This window comes from Schistocerca piceifrons, chromosome 8, assembly GCF_021461385.2.
Source record: "Schistocerca piceifrons isolate TAMUIC-IGC-003096 chromosome 8, iqSchPice1.1, whole genome shotgun sequence".
NCBI lineage: Eukaryota > Metazoa > Arthropoda > Insecta > Orthoptera > Acrididae > Schistocerca > Schistocerca piceifrons.
In genome coordinates this window covers 101611092-101625364 of record NC_060145.1, presented here as the reverse complement: position 1 = coordinate 101625364, position 14273 = coordinate 101611092, and positions in this window count along the sequence as shown.

Here is a 14273-nt window from a genome sequence, read left to right as displayed (position 1 = left end):
TCGTGAAGAAACAATATTTAACATCTCTCGTAGTTCGTTAACAAGGACAATAGATGCTGGGTTGGAATTTACGTCCGTTAAAAATGTCTACGTTATGTAATTTAAAGCTGATATTTGCTAACTGATACTGTCTAAATTCGAGGTATATCACTCTCTGTATGCATAGTCAGGAATGATTGTTAGTTTCCGTCAGTCACGAAATGTTTGCCTAGTCTGCATGACCTGGGTTTGAATCCATATGCAGAACGAGATGGTTCGTCGTGTCATTTGAAGTTCATACATATTCTCAACTAGCTGCTCTTGAATAACTTACATTTTTAATGTCTTTTTGTGTTAAATAATAAGTACGGTATGTTACTTTGAAGAGGAAATCATGAATACGACGAACTTACTTCGTGCGTTAACTATCTGACGTGATACTGAGAGTCGTAACATTTCAGGTATGTCATTTATTGTAATAAATGCAAGCTTACAAGCCTTAATGACAGTCTTATCTGGGATAAGGTGTTCCCTGATATTTGTAGTATCGTGGTATAGCTTTATAACTTGAGTTATTGCGATACAAAGCAGTTTTTTTCTAGTGGCGACTTGTTGTAACCATTTTCAATAGTCAAACGACTGTACCGAGGAGCGATTAGAGGAGCTGCTAAACAGCTGCGTTATGTGGGTTGCATGCGAATCAGGCGAAATGAAGTTCAGGTCGTTCGGATACTTTTGAGCACGACTGTATATGCGGAGTCGTGACTGGCACTCAACCCGAATCTCCGTGCGGTGACCGTTTTCGCGATAAGCAGCGCGTGGTCGCCGTTCATCATTACAAAGAATGTGGTACGTGGCAGCTGGAAATGGTTCGAATAGCTGTTTAGGACGCCAAGATCTTTTGTTTTATTGTATGTACAAAATCATTCAAAACGGCGCGGTTCTAATTTCGTGAGGCTATAAAGATTCACGGAAGACGTCCACGGAGGACATTTTACAATAATGTCCACGTGCAATCGCTGTTGACACGTCACATACTCTCGCCGCCTGAAATGGCATACCCTTTTATGTCTCTTCAGCACAGCAGGAGCTTCTGATATTTATCATCTATTCAAACATAAACCTGGAAGAGCTGTACTTTCTCATAAGGCTACGAAATACATCTATTTCCTTGGCTTCAAGTGCAACAACTGGGGACAAGAGATTATATCGTTACCTCATAAGACAAAATTACGAGTCTCACCTCATTCTGAGTGCAATCCACTGCCCATAATACAGTTTTTTAAAGCAGCACACTACTGATAAAGTTCCTTGAATTTAGTTCTTGTATACGCCTAATAGCTATGAACTTTACAACACGTCATGTACTTCGACATCTAAGTCAGTTACGAGGGGTTCCAGCGGTGATGCTCGAGAGCAATATGCCGCTCACCGGCACTGTTTTTATCACCCTCCGCTCCCTTCACCTGTAACATCACAGTCACAACGTTAGAACGTGCGAGCGCTCATTACAGTCATCGACAGGACCCAAATACATTCCTGGCACTTCATGACTGGTGGGAGGAAGGCAGCGGCAAACCTCTTCCAATGTACATGACGTGCCCAGGAAGAGAATGCGAGACCACCGATCCTGACACCAACGATCATTTCCCGAACATGTGCGAAGGGCGTTCAACAAGTAATGCAACACATATTTTCCTTAAAGCGGGTTGGTTATGTTTAGGATTCCAATACATCGTATTATTCCCCACTCTTTTTACTGCCAAACCTTGTTTTCTACATAATCTCCGTTCAATGCGACGGCTTTAAGTTCTTACTGGGAGGGCTTGTTTGCCAGCATAGTATCGGTCTACTGATCGACGTTGCGTTCAGCGACATGTGCATCAATAAACTCCCGATCATATAGTTATTGCTTAGCTTGGAATGCATCCTCCATTGGGCCAAACAGGTGGAAGTCAGAAGATGTGAGATCCAAGCTGTATGGTGGATGAGGAAGAACAGTCAAATGAAGTTTTCTGAGATCCTCTCGGAAAATATGCGATAATCTGGTTTTCCGTTAACAGGAACTCAATGACAGCTCTTTGATGGAACACACCTCCGTTACAGGCGCCAATTTGAAAGATCCGTATAGCGCCGCCACCTATCGGAACGTCTTAAAACTATAGGGGCTGAAGCGGGAATATTCCATGACGATCCACAACAAACGCCTAATTTTTCAGCCGAAACTGGTCTAGAAAAGAAAAGTGCTGCATTATGTATTGAACGCCCTCCAATTTTGATCACCAGGAACAGATTTAAGGCAAGGTAACCTTGTTACACTGTGGGATGAGACCAGCTCACAATTCAGGAAATCTCGACGGTAAGTTGTTCTTCCGTAGAAAAAGTTAACAGCATAACAAACACAATGAAACACAGAACAATAGGTCGGATATTCACTACAGAAGTATGCTCAGCGAAAAATGATTGATTATTGGGAGTAATTAAGAGGAGAGATCGTGGTTGGCCATGATAAGTGCGGGATACTGACGCAAAGTGCTGCATGCGCGACAGTTCTTATCACACCAGCGTCGGTGAGTAAATGGTCCGGTCAGCTCGCGATACAAGCCGCGTATTCCACACTGGCGTGAACCAAGTACTCGGCAGCACAGCCGGCCGTTGTGGCCCAGCGGTTCTAGGTGCTTTAGTCTGGAACCGCGCGACCGCTACGGTCACAAGTTCGAATCGTGCCTCGGGCATGGATGTCTCTGATGTCCTTAGGTTAGTTAGGTTTAAGTAGTTCTAATTTCTAGGAGACTGGCGACCTCAATTGTTAAGTCCCATAGTGCTCAGAGCCATTTTACATAGGTTTCCACCTTGCTGCACTCTCTGGATAGTCCGTGTAAGGCGTTCAGCCTGACCAGCTTGCCTCCAAACACGTTTCCGACGATTATTTGGTTGAAAGCATATGCGACACTCATCTGTGAAGAGAACGTGATGTCAATCCTGAGCGGTCCAATCAGCATGTTGTTGGGTCCATCTGTACCGCGCTGAATGGTGTCGTGGTTGCAAAGATGGACCTCGCCATTGACGCCGGAAGTGATATTGCGCACCACGCAGCCTTTTGCGTATAGTCTGAGTCGTAACACGACGTCCTGTGGCTGCACGAAAAGCATTATTCAACTCGGTGGCGTTGCTCTCAGGGTTCCGCCGAGTCATAATCCGTAGTTAGCGGTCATCCACTGCAGTAGTAGCCATTGGGCGGCCTGAGCGAGGCATGTACTCGACATCTCTGTATCTCCATGTCTGAACAACATCGCTTTGTTTCACTTCTAGACACCTGGACATTTCCGTTGTTGAGAGCCCTTCCAGGCACAAAATAACAATGCGGAAGCGATCGAACCGTGGTATTTACCGTCTAGGCATGGTTGAAATACAGACAACACGAGCTGTGTACCTCCTACCTGGTGGTATGACTGGAACTGATCGGCTGTCGGACCCCCTCCGTCTAATAGGAGCTGCACATGCATGGTTGTTTACATCTTTCGGCGGTTTTAGTGACACCTCTGAACAGTCAAAGGGACTGTGTCTGTGGTACAATATCCACAGTCAACGTCTATCTTCAGGAGTTCTGGGAACTGGGGTGATGCAAAACTTTTTTTGGTGTGTGTATTTTGATATTTGCTTGTAAGTAAGATACTGTGTGAAATCAGAAAAAGTTTGCAATGAAGAATAGGGGCCGCAGTGATTTGGCGTTTGGAGCAAATTGCTGCATATCAAATTCAGTTAACCTATCGAATTTCTCATGAGGCCTGGGTGGAGACGTCTATCTGGCACCAACCTCGAGAAAACTGATCTGATGTAGCACACTCGTTTGCCATCGTGTCGCGCCAGCGTTAAGGCCAGAGTGAAACATCTATAATATTCCTCCTATTTCATAGACGGATTGAGATATCGAAATGTGATTTTACCGAATGGCAGCACAGAAAGAGGAGATTATTTTGCCATAAGAATAATTTTGCAAAATTTAATTATCTACCATGTTACGCCTCCAGGGACTGAATTTTGAAAGAATGGAATTTTTAAGGGCTGTCGTTATCTGGTGAAAGGAGAAACGCTGTAGGTTTTGGAACAATGTAAGTGAAGACTTACACATTTAATTTGCACCAAGGATGTGCTTTTTGATAAGCTACTATCTTTACCTTACCTCAGTTTCTCACTTAAGAAACTTAATAAACCACTCCTTCAGAATTCTTTCGCAACTGTGTCTACACCACATGTTACTGAGGTGGCACTGTGTAAACTCCGCTGTTTTTTGGCAAAAGAAGCAAGTTTTAACATGGCAACAAGTGAAAGGTAAAGAGTTTACTCAAAATTCGCCAATCTAAACGCTTCTCTGAAAGCTACAAATGATTAAAAATCCAGACGAAAATAAATCGTTGGGCAGAATTCTTATTAGATACCCATCAAGGCAGAGGTAACAGTTCTTTCTGAATGGTCACCATGCAAGTGTGGGTATGGAGGTGTCCCACTTGAGATTTAGAAAAAGTGTGAGTGCAGGTTTCAGATTAGAACGGCACTTCCCCTCTAGCGCTTAGCATTTCCCCTACAGCACTTGCCCCTAACCCCACTACTACTTCTCCCCCCACACGATCCCTGCAAGCTGTGCATCCACTGGCCACAGTATTCTTCACAGGATCTAGGCATGAGCATGCTACCGCTGCGTCACCTACCTCCCGCTGATCTAGATTTCCATCTGGTCCTAAAATGATGGAACCCTAGTTGTACGTCTCAGGTCCGCAGCGGAATAACTCTGAGTGCTTTGTCCGTGGTTTGATGGATGCGAGGACAGGATAGTGGTGTGCCTACCCTGAGAGACTGCAGCTCGGAGAGCCAACCTCAAAAGTAGGGTGCGGGCGCCACGAGGGCGGTTCCTGTCCCTTCTGGCCTGACAGGGCGACAGAACTTCTTGGCACTGAGGCTGGGTAACCTGTCGTGGTGTCAGGGGAAAGACTGTGCTAGAGTAGTGTGTCCTTCTGCACTGGCGTGTTTGCAGCAAAAATACACTACTGGCTATTAAAATTTCTACAACACGAAGATCTGCTACAGACGCGAAATTCAACCGACAGGAAGAAGATGCTGTCATATGCAAATGATAAGCTTTTCAGAGCACTGACACAAGGTTGGCGCCGGTGGCGACTCCTACAACACGCTGACATGAGGAAAGTTACTGCATGGGGGCTTAATTATTTATAATGCAAATAATTTTAATTTTTTGATTTAGTAGCTGTCTGTTCGGTTGGCCCTGTCTGGTATAGTATGCAATCTGACTGCATAGAATAACAACAAAGAACGAAAGAAAACTTCCGTTAACACAATTAATTAATTAAGTCCCCAGCAACTATAAAACCTACGAAACAACAAGGCACAAGTGTCGCTGTTCTGTATGTGGAAGTGTGATTCAACGTACACATCTGGCACGGTTCTTCCTCAATAAGACCAGATATTTTAAACACCATTTATACTGAAGTAATAAAAAAAACTAGAAATACTATAATTGTACGTAGAAACCTGAAATGCAGTCTAATACAAGAACACGATCCAGATGCTTTGTTGACTGAACCTGTGACCAAGAGGCATTATTGTTTAAGACATTGAAATATAATAAAAACGGGATTACCTTCATATATATTGACGAAAGCACACTCTGATCATTACAGCATCCCCAATCCAATAACATCTGATGTCTAGCCCATCAAAACAATACTACAAATTCTGAACAAGCACTCACTACCGCAACTTCTCAACTACGACTCACCACTGCTACATCTCAACAAGCACTGCCTACTGCTGCTTCTCAACAAAGCACTCTTCACCACGACTTCTCGACAAGAACTGCCAGTGGAGGCGGCGAATTAAAACTCTTTGGCGCAATCTCTGGCGCTGTGGCTCAGTGTAGCCACCTTTCATATGCCCCTCCTCCACGGGCTAGAATTTGATAGTATTTTTGCCAGCATTGGTGGTGAAAATACCACCAAATTCGTCCAAAAAAATACAGACAAAAATAGAAGATATTATTAATAAGTAAATATCACTTCACTAAATAAATTTTGGCTTTGCACTGACCGTTCCATAACCTAATACATAAAATACAGTAAGGAGTACAAATGCTTTCATACATGTGATTTTACATAATAGTTTACACAAGTACCATTCAATCAATGCACCAGCAATGTCAAATAGGTGTAGGTAAGAGTCTCATAACATTTCACAAACAGTAAATACACAAAAAATCAGTTTATAGAAATATTCACATAAAATCTTGTCAATATATCAATAAACAAGTAGTTGACAGTTCCAGCAGTAGCACCCAGCAATGGTCAACAGGTGCAGACACCAACGAGTGACATTATTTCAGTAGAAGCAGTTCCATCAGTGGCACCCAGCAATGTTAAACAGGTGCAGACAGCAAGAAGTAACATCATTTCAGTAGAAACAGTTCTAACAGTGGCACCCAGTAATGTTGAACAGGTGCAAACACCAACAAGTGACATTATGTCAGTAGAAACAGTTCCATCAGTGGCACCCAGTAATGTTGAGCAGGTGCAGACACCAACAAGTGACATTTCAGTAGAAGCAGTTCCATCCGTGTCACCTAGCAATTTTGAACAGGTGCAGACACCAACAAGTGACATTTCAGTAGAAGCAGTTCCATCAGTGGCACCCAGCATTGTGGAACAGGTGCAAGTATGAACAACAGTTTGAAGGCACACACAATTGCTTTTACAAAATTATTATCAATGCTCTTACACTAAACATACAAGTTATAAGAAACACACAAATGATATCAGATAATTGTCATATTAAATATTACAAATACACAAATATCAGTAAACCTATAATATTTATGGGTGTCAGTGCAAGCCACAACAAACAAGTAAAATAATATTTAGGAGATAGGTCGGTACCAATTATTTGGGATTAGGAAAGGAAAACACACAAAACACACCCACTCATCTGTCATCCACATTAAGTACTACTGTGTAATTGAATAGTGTTAACGGTGTAAATGCAATTCTGTCAAAATTTGATGTTCGACATGTGTATCAAGTAGTAGTGGCAGCAATGTATAACAGTCAATAATAGTTAGTCAACGTCATAGTCATCATGTCAAGACCAATGTTTGTCAAGCCAAATCAAATGTACGGTTGCTGATCAACTGTCAGTGTGCCAAGATATGCAAATACTTCCTCTCTCCAAAAAAAAGTATATACTGCTTAGTGATTGAACAAAGTGTGTGTGTAGACAATCTTCCTTCCACTTGAGTGTTCTAGTCTGCTATCTTCATCCTCCTTGTTCCATATAGACCAACAAACAAAAAAAAGGCTCCTCACTTACTTCATCTCTTATCCACCAAAACTCCAATAATCATCAGCATCTCATAAACTTAATACTTCAATAATACCTCTTACGTCGATACATATAAACCTTATCATCAATATCATTTACCTTACCTCTTGTCCACCAAAACTCCAATAATCATCAACTTCACACAATCTTAATACCTCAATAATACCTCTTCAATACGTCGACACATATAAACCTTATCGCCAATATGATTTCACTTCCACTTACCTTGTCCATCACTAAAAAAAAGAAATGCATACATGACCTCTAACAGCCTTTAGTTTGAATAACTTTCAGTAAGTAAGTAAGAGTACGGAGTGTTAATGATAGTAATAATTCACAGTGTGTACACCACTTCAAGAATCATGGCAAAACAGAAGCAAATATGTGGAGTATTTCTTGTGTCAAGTGTCACTTGCTATTTTAATTGCTCACGAAGAATGCAGTGTAATAACTGTCAATGGTCTAAACCTAGTGTTGGTATGTCATGTCGTTAGCTTCCTTCCTATTAGCATAAATTTATACAGCTTCCATAAAACCTCCAGCTCATGTGACTTCTATGAAGTTTCTTGTACTAATGTCGTTCGTCGAATTATAGCAGTTCATTTTCTTATCTTAAAAATATAAGGCACTGAGCGTAGGCAAAACAGACAATAGCGAGTAAATATACCAATAGAGAACAGAATGTCAACAAGTGGATGCAGCACAATCCCTACAGCGAGGCTCTGCCAAGCGAACAATAATTAATACCATAGTGTAACCTAAACTCTATGTTCGTACACTGTACATCAGCATTGCTATATACCAAATTAGAGTGTATTTATGACAACAAAACAGAAATGTGTAAATATGCAATCCATACGCAAAGCAGTAAATACATATCTTACGTAATAAACAGGTCATTAGCATCATATCAGCATAAGCAAATAAATATGCATATGTCATCTTAATAAGTAAACATGAAGGCGCAAGCTGATACATCACAAAGTATAACCTACATACATAACCATATCAGCACAATTAATCATGTGACAATTATGATTTAAATAAATAAGCACAGCAGGCACATAATAAAGAATATGACATCAGTGAAAAAGCAGTGCAGCCAAGCGATGGATAATATACACAAATAACAACCCTGTTCATTAATCAATCATTGTCAAAATCAGTTAATGTACGCAAGCACGTCGCCTCACAAGTAAATTCATAGAACATGAAATTTAGCACAAAGTATGAATCACGTAATCGCGAGCAAGAAATTACGTCTAAAGTACGTACCTAAATGGAAATATGTTACCTGAAAAATAAACTTAATTAATAGTTACCTTTTTAGTTTATTAGTTTCTTCTTCGAAATTACATTCTTCCTGAAAATTTCTCGATAGCAAGTCCTCTTAACGTCGGACATACACAGAATTTATCTGAAGTTCTTAAATATTTTGTACAACCGTATCCTGAAAAATACTGAACGTTAATAACATAATTTATCAAGTCACTATAGCTTTATACTGAATTTATTCGGAGAAATTAGACTGTGTATTTGTTTACGGCTGTCAGTGCATTCGCACTGAGCGCTCGATCAGCTGTAGGTATGCGTGACGTAGGAAGTCATTGTTTGCGGTCAACGACTGCCTTGTGCGGCGCGCAGACTTGACTGTTGCTTTGAGTATGTGCCGCCGCCGGAACACGGCGCGGTATCCTTGTATTCTCTGCATGTTTACGTATAACTGTTGGTTTCTCCAAAGTATGTCATGTATGTCATTCCACAAAAATTTTATCGTTCGATATATGATGTATGCCCTTAGAGCGTCGAGATTTAAGAGTTTCTACTTCGACAGTGTTATCATGAATAATTTTGCGAACTCTATATGGACCGTTATAAAGCAGAAAAAATTTACGACATAAGCCTTTTCCTTTGTGAGACAAACGATGAGACTTAAATAACACCTTTTGACCAACTGACAAGGTTTTTAAACGACCAGGACGTTTAGCTGATTTCTCTCTTCTAGCAGCCGCAGATGCAATATTTTGCAGAGCCAGGTTGATAAATTCAGAATGCCACAGTTTCCATGTAGCCGGAAAAGGAACGATTTCAGAAATGCGATTTGTCGGTGCTTTATTTTTTAATATCAATATGGGCGGTAAAGAAGTTGAATCATTAGGGAGTTCATTCAGAATGTTTTGAAAAACTTGAAGATACTGATCCCAAGTTCTGTGATTCTGATGACAATTAAGTCGACACAATTTATTGATTTCCTTCATGCATCTCTCTGAAGCGTTAGATTGAGGTTGAAAAAGTCAAATTAAAATTGGTTTAATCTTACGACGCCGTAGAGTACGAAGCCAAATTTTAGAGCGAAACTGTGATCCATTATCTGATATAACCTTATCAACATGACCTACTTCTTTAAGAAAATGTTTGATGAAAGCATTAGATACTGAACGAGCTGTGGCTTTGCGTAAAGGTGTAAAACACACATATTTTGATGTCAATTCCACTGCTACTAAAATGTACGCAAAACCATTAGTAGAACGAACCACTGGACCGAACAAATCAACTGCAGCCACGTCCTTTAATTTCGCTGGAATGATCGGAAACAACGGTACTCTGTGAGAAATAGTTGGCGGCTTAGCCTTTTGACATAATTTGCATTTGGCAAGAACAGATCGAATACGTTTTTCCATGTTACTGAAGTAGCAATTTTCTCGTAATTTATGAAAGCATTTTCTGGGACCAAAGTGTGCATAACTGAAATGTGTGTACCAAATCAATTTATTGACCCACTCATCAGGAATACAAACTAACCAAACAGAGTTGTCGATCGATTTTCGTTTAAGTAGAATATCATTGCGAACTCAATAATACTGTCTGATCGCTACGCTTTCCTTTCTCCTCCACTTCTCCTTAATGTCCTTCCAGATTGGATCCTTGTTTTGCTCCTTAGCGATGTCCTGGAGCGAAGACGAAATAAAATTCTCAAACACAACACCTTGAATATACGTCAAACAATAATTGTTTTCTGTGCAGCCCTCCTCAGCACTTTGTTTCAAACCCATAGGCTATGTGATAAAGCATCAGCAATAATATTTGAAGATCCCTGTATGTAAACAATACTAAAGTCAAATTCCTGTAGATACAGCGCCCATCGTGACAATCTTCCATGTGTTAATTTTGTTGACATAAGAAATTCCAGAGCTTGATGATCGGTGTAAACCTTAGTATGTCTCCCATACAAAAATGTCCGAAATTTTGTGAAAGCCCATACAACAGCCAAGGCTTCAAGTTCCGTAATCGAATAATTCTTTTCTGATTTAGAGAGAACACGAGTTCCAAATGCAATAGTTTTCTGTATTACAACGCTGTTTTCTTCTATCTTTTGAAATAAATGTGCACCTAGCCCTTTGTATGACGAGTCCGTCGCCAAACAAAAATCTTTAGATAAATCCGGATGTGAAAGAAGTGGAGCAGCAACTAAAGCATCACGAAGTTGTTCAAATTCTGATTGAGCTTCCTCATCCCAACACCAATTAGAATTCTTTCCAGATAGTTCACATAAACGAGATGTGCCCAAATTGTCCAATATAACAAAGCGTCTAAGAAAATTACAGACACCAAGGAAACTACGAACATCACGTTTTGTGGAAGGAACAGCATAATTAAGAATAGCGTCTAGTTTCTCTGGATCAGGAAGAATACCTTCTGTAGAACCAATATGACCAAGAAATTTCACCTAAGAACGACCAAATTCAGATTTTTCCAAGTTCACTGTAATGCCAACTCGTGCAAAAATACGTAATAATGAATCCAAAATTTTAGTAGTGCTCACTCCAAGAACGTTTAGCAATAAGAATATCGTCAACATATGAAGTAGTATTGTCACGAAGATAAACAGGTAAAATTTCGTTTAAACTACGAATGAATGCTGCTGAAGATACTGTAAGTCCAAACGGTAATTTCCGAAATCTCTTTTGGGTAAAATAGTCATATCCGGTTATTCTTTACCGACTCTCTAGATAGATCGATAGTAGAAGAGTTATTTTGATAGATACAAAGAGTAGGCAGCAGTGCAGAAAACTGAAAGGGAAATAGCACTACTACAGCTCGGGTCCCTGTGCACGCTACGGCACATATTCACTTAGTGTAGCGAATCCCCTGAGGACATTAATAGCTGCACATAATTTCCAGTTTGTGACTTAGTGGCCAATTTGGTGGAAGTGAGTACATAAATTGATCTAACCATGAACATGGATGTATGTCATTCTTAGAATTGCGAAAGAACTTAAATTTCCGAACAGTTAAGAAGTGTTTATAGTCAAAGTTTTCTCCTCATGGCGACAAAGACCTACCGCGTCTGTCCCAGTCCCAATGTCGATTATTGTCAAGTTCGCGCGCCTGGCGCTCCCTTGTTGCATCTCGTAAATGAAACAAATTACTTTCTTCAAACCCCTCTGCTATCTGTGATTCTAAATTTCTTCTGCTGTCTTTTCCTACGATTTCGCCTTCAATTTGGTTGACTTGCTTCCGTAACGCCTCAAATTCCCTTTTAACGCGTTCATTAAATTTTTCCTGATTTTCAACATGTTTATTATTGCTCTGGTACTCTTCGGTTTCTGCAAATGGCAATGGAGCTGTATCATCTGAATCTCTGTCCCCTTTTAAACTAAGACTTGTCAGTTTATCTGAAATCTCCTCAACTCTTTCCGATAAGTCACCTATTTTTTCTTTCTGTTTATTTACGTCTTCCGTAAGTGTCGCGACTAGGGTTTCAGTATTGACACATTTAGTAATTAACTGTTCATATTGTTGAGTTAGGTTATTTAATCTGTCATTTGGAACGGATTCTTTCAAGTATTTCTTCCTTATCGTGTGCACGTTGTAAAATTAACTCTGAAAATATTAGTACTGTCACGCGATCTCTTTCTTCCTGTTCTCTATCCTGTTCCTTTTGTCTAATTTCTATTGAAATTAATCTATTATTGTGAACATTCAAAATCGGCTGTACTTCTTCTCTAATTTCTTTCTTTAATTCATCTTTCATGTTTTTGAAGCATGTCCCTATCCGTGAGTCTAACCGTGTTTCCATTGTTCCCATATCAGTTTCTAACTGTGTTGCCAAAGTTCCCATCTCTGTTTTTAATTCAGATCCTAACTGTGATCCCAGTGAGTCTAACCGTGTTTCCATTGTTCCCATATCAGTTTCTGAACGTGTTGTCAAAGTTCCCATCTCTGTTTTAATTGTTCCTATTTGTGATCCCACTGTTTTTAATTCAGATCTTAACTGTGTTTCCATTGTTCCCATATCAGTTTTAATTGTTCCTATTTGTGAGTCTAACCGTGATCCCAAATTTAATATTGCACCCATCAACTGCTCCATATTAACTGGTTCGAAATTCTTTTCGCCCCCTAACATTTCCCGCAAAACCAGCTTCCTTCGTCATAGCTGTAAAGCTATCTGTGTTCGATACTATTCCAGAATCTTCTGTCATTAATCTGGTATTCTCAAAATTCTTTACTTGTGAAAAATTTTGAACTGGTTCTGGACTATTTTCCCTGCTTATTAAATTGTTTTCAACTCCACTATTCATCATACTGTTCTCCTGTGATGGCGAGTTCGCCATGTTAACAATTTCGTCATTCTCACTATCCATCATATTCGCCTCTTTCATTGATCGCGTAATCATTTACAGAACATACAAAAATCGTCACTATACGAAAATTACACACAATGACACTTTATCTCCAACAATACCATTCACACGAAATGCTTCCCTCAAACACAATTAACGAACAATTGAAAATTTCATAACTGCACAAAATTGTCAAACGCGTATACAAGACATCAAAAATTAAATTTTGCAAAATACCATTAGAAGAATGACAATTACGATATCTACACATGCAATATACACTACAATTACTAAACTACACATTACTACAACAATACTACTGTCTGCTATTTTTACAATCAGAAGAATTCCAAGGGACGATCCGAAGCAGCAGTCGCCACGTGCATGGGGGCTTAATTAAATATAATGCAAATATTTTCAGTTTTAGTAGCTGACTGTCCGGTTACGCAGTCTCGTAACCGGTTGGCCCTGTCTGGTATAGTACGCAATCTGACAGCATAGAATAACAACAAAGAACGAAAGAAAACTTCCGTTAACACAATTAATTAATTAAGTTAAAAATGGTTCAAATAGCTCTGAGCACTATGGGACTCAACTGCTGAGGTCATAAGTCCCCTAACACTTAGAACTAGTTAAACCTAACTAACCTAAGGACATCACAAACATCCATGCCCGAGGCAGGATTCGAACCTGCGACCGTAGCGGTCTTGCGGTTCCAGACTGCAGCGCCTTTAACCGCACGGCCACTTCGGCCGGCAATTAATTAAGTCCCCAGCAACTATAAAACCTACGAAACAACAAGGCATAAGTGTCGCTGTTCTGTATGTGGAAGTGTGATTCAACGTACACATCTGGCACGGTTCTTCCTCAATAAGACCAGATATTTTAAACACCATTAATACTGAAGCAATTAAAAAAAACCAGAAATACTATAATTGCACATAGAAACCTGAAATGCAGTCTAATACAAGAACACGATCCACATGCTTTGTTGACTGAACCTGTGACCAAGAGGCATTATTGTTTAAGACATTGAAATAAAAAAAAAACGGGATTACCTTCATATATATTGACGAAAGCACACTCTGATCATTACAGCATCCCCAATCCAATAACATCTGGTGTCTAGCCCATCAAAACAATACTACAAATTCTGAACAATCACTCACTACCGCAACTTCTCAACTACGACTCACCACTGCTACATCTCAACAAGCACTGCCTACTGCTACTTCTCAACAAGCACTCTCCACCACGACTTCTCGACAAGAACTGCCAGTGGAG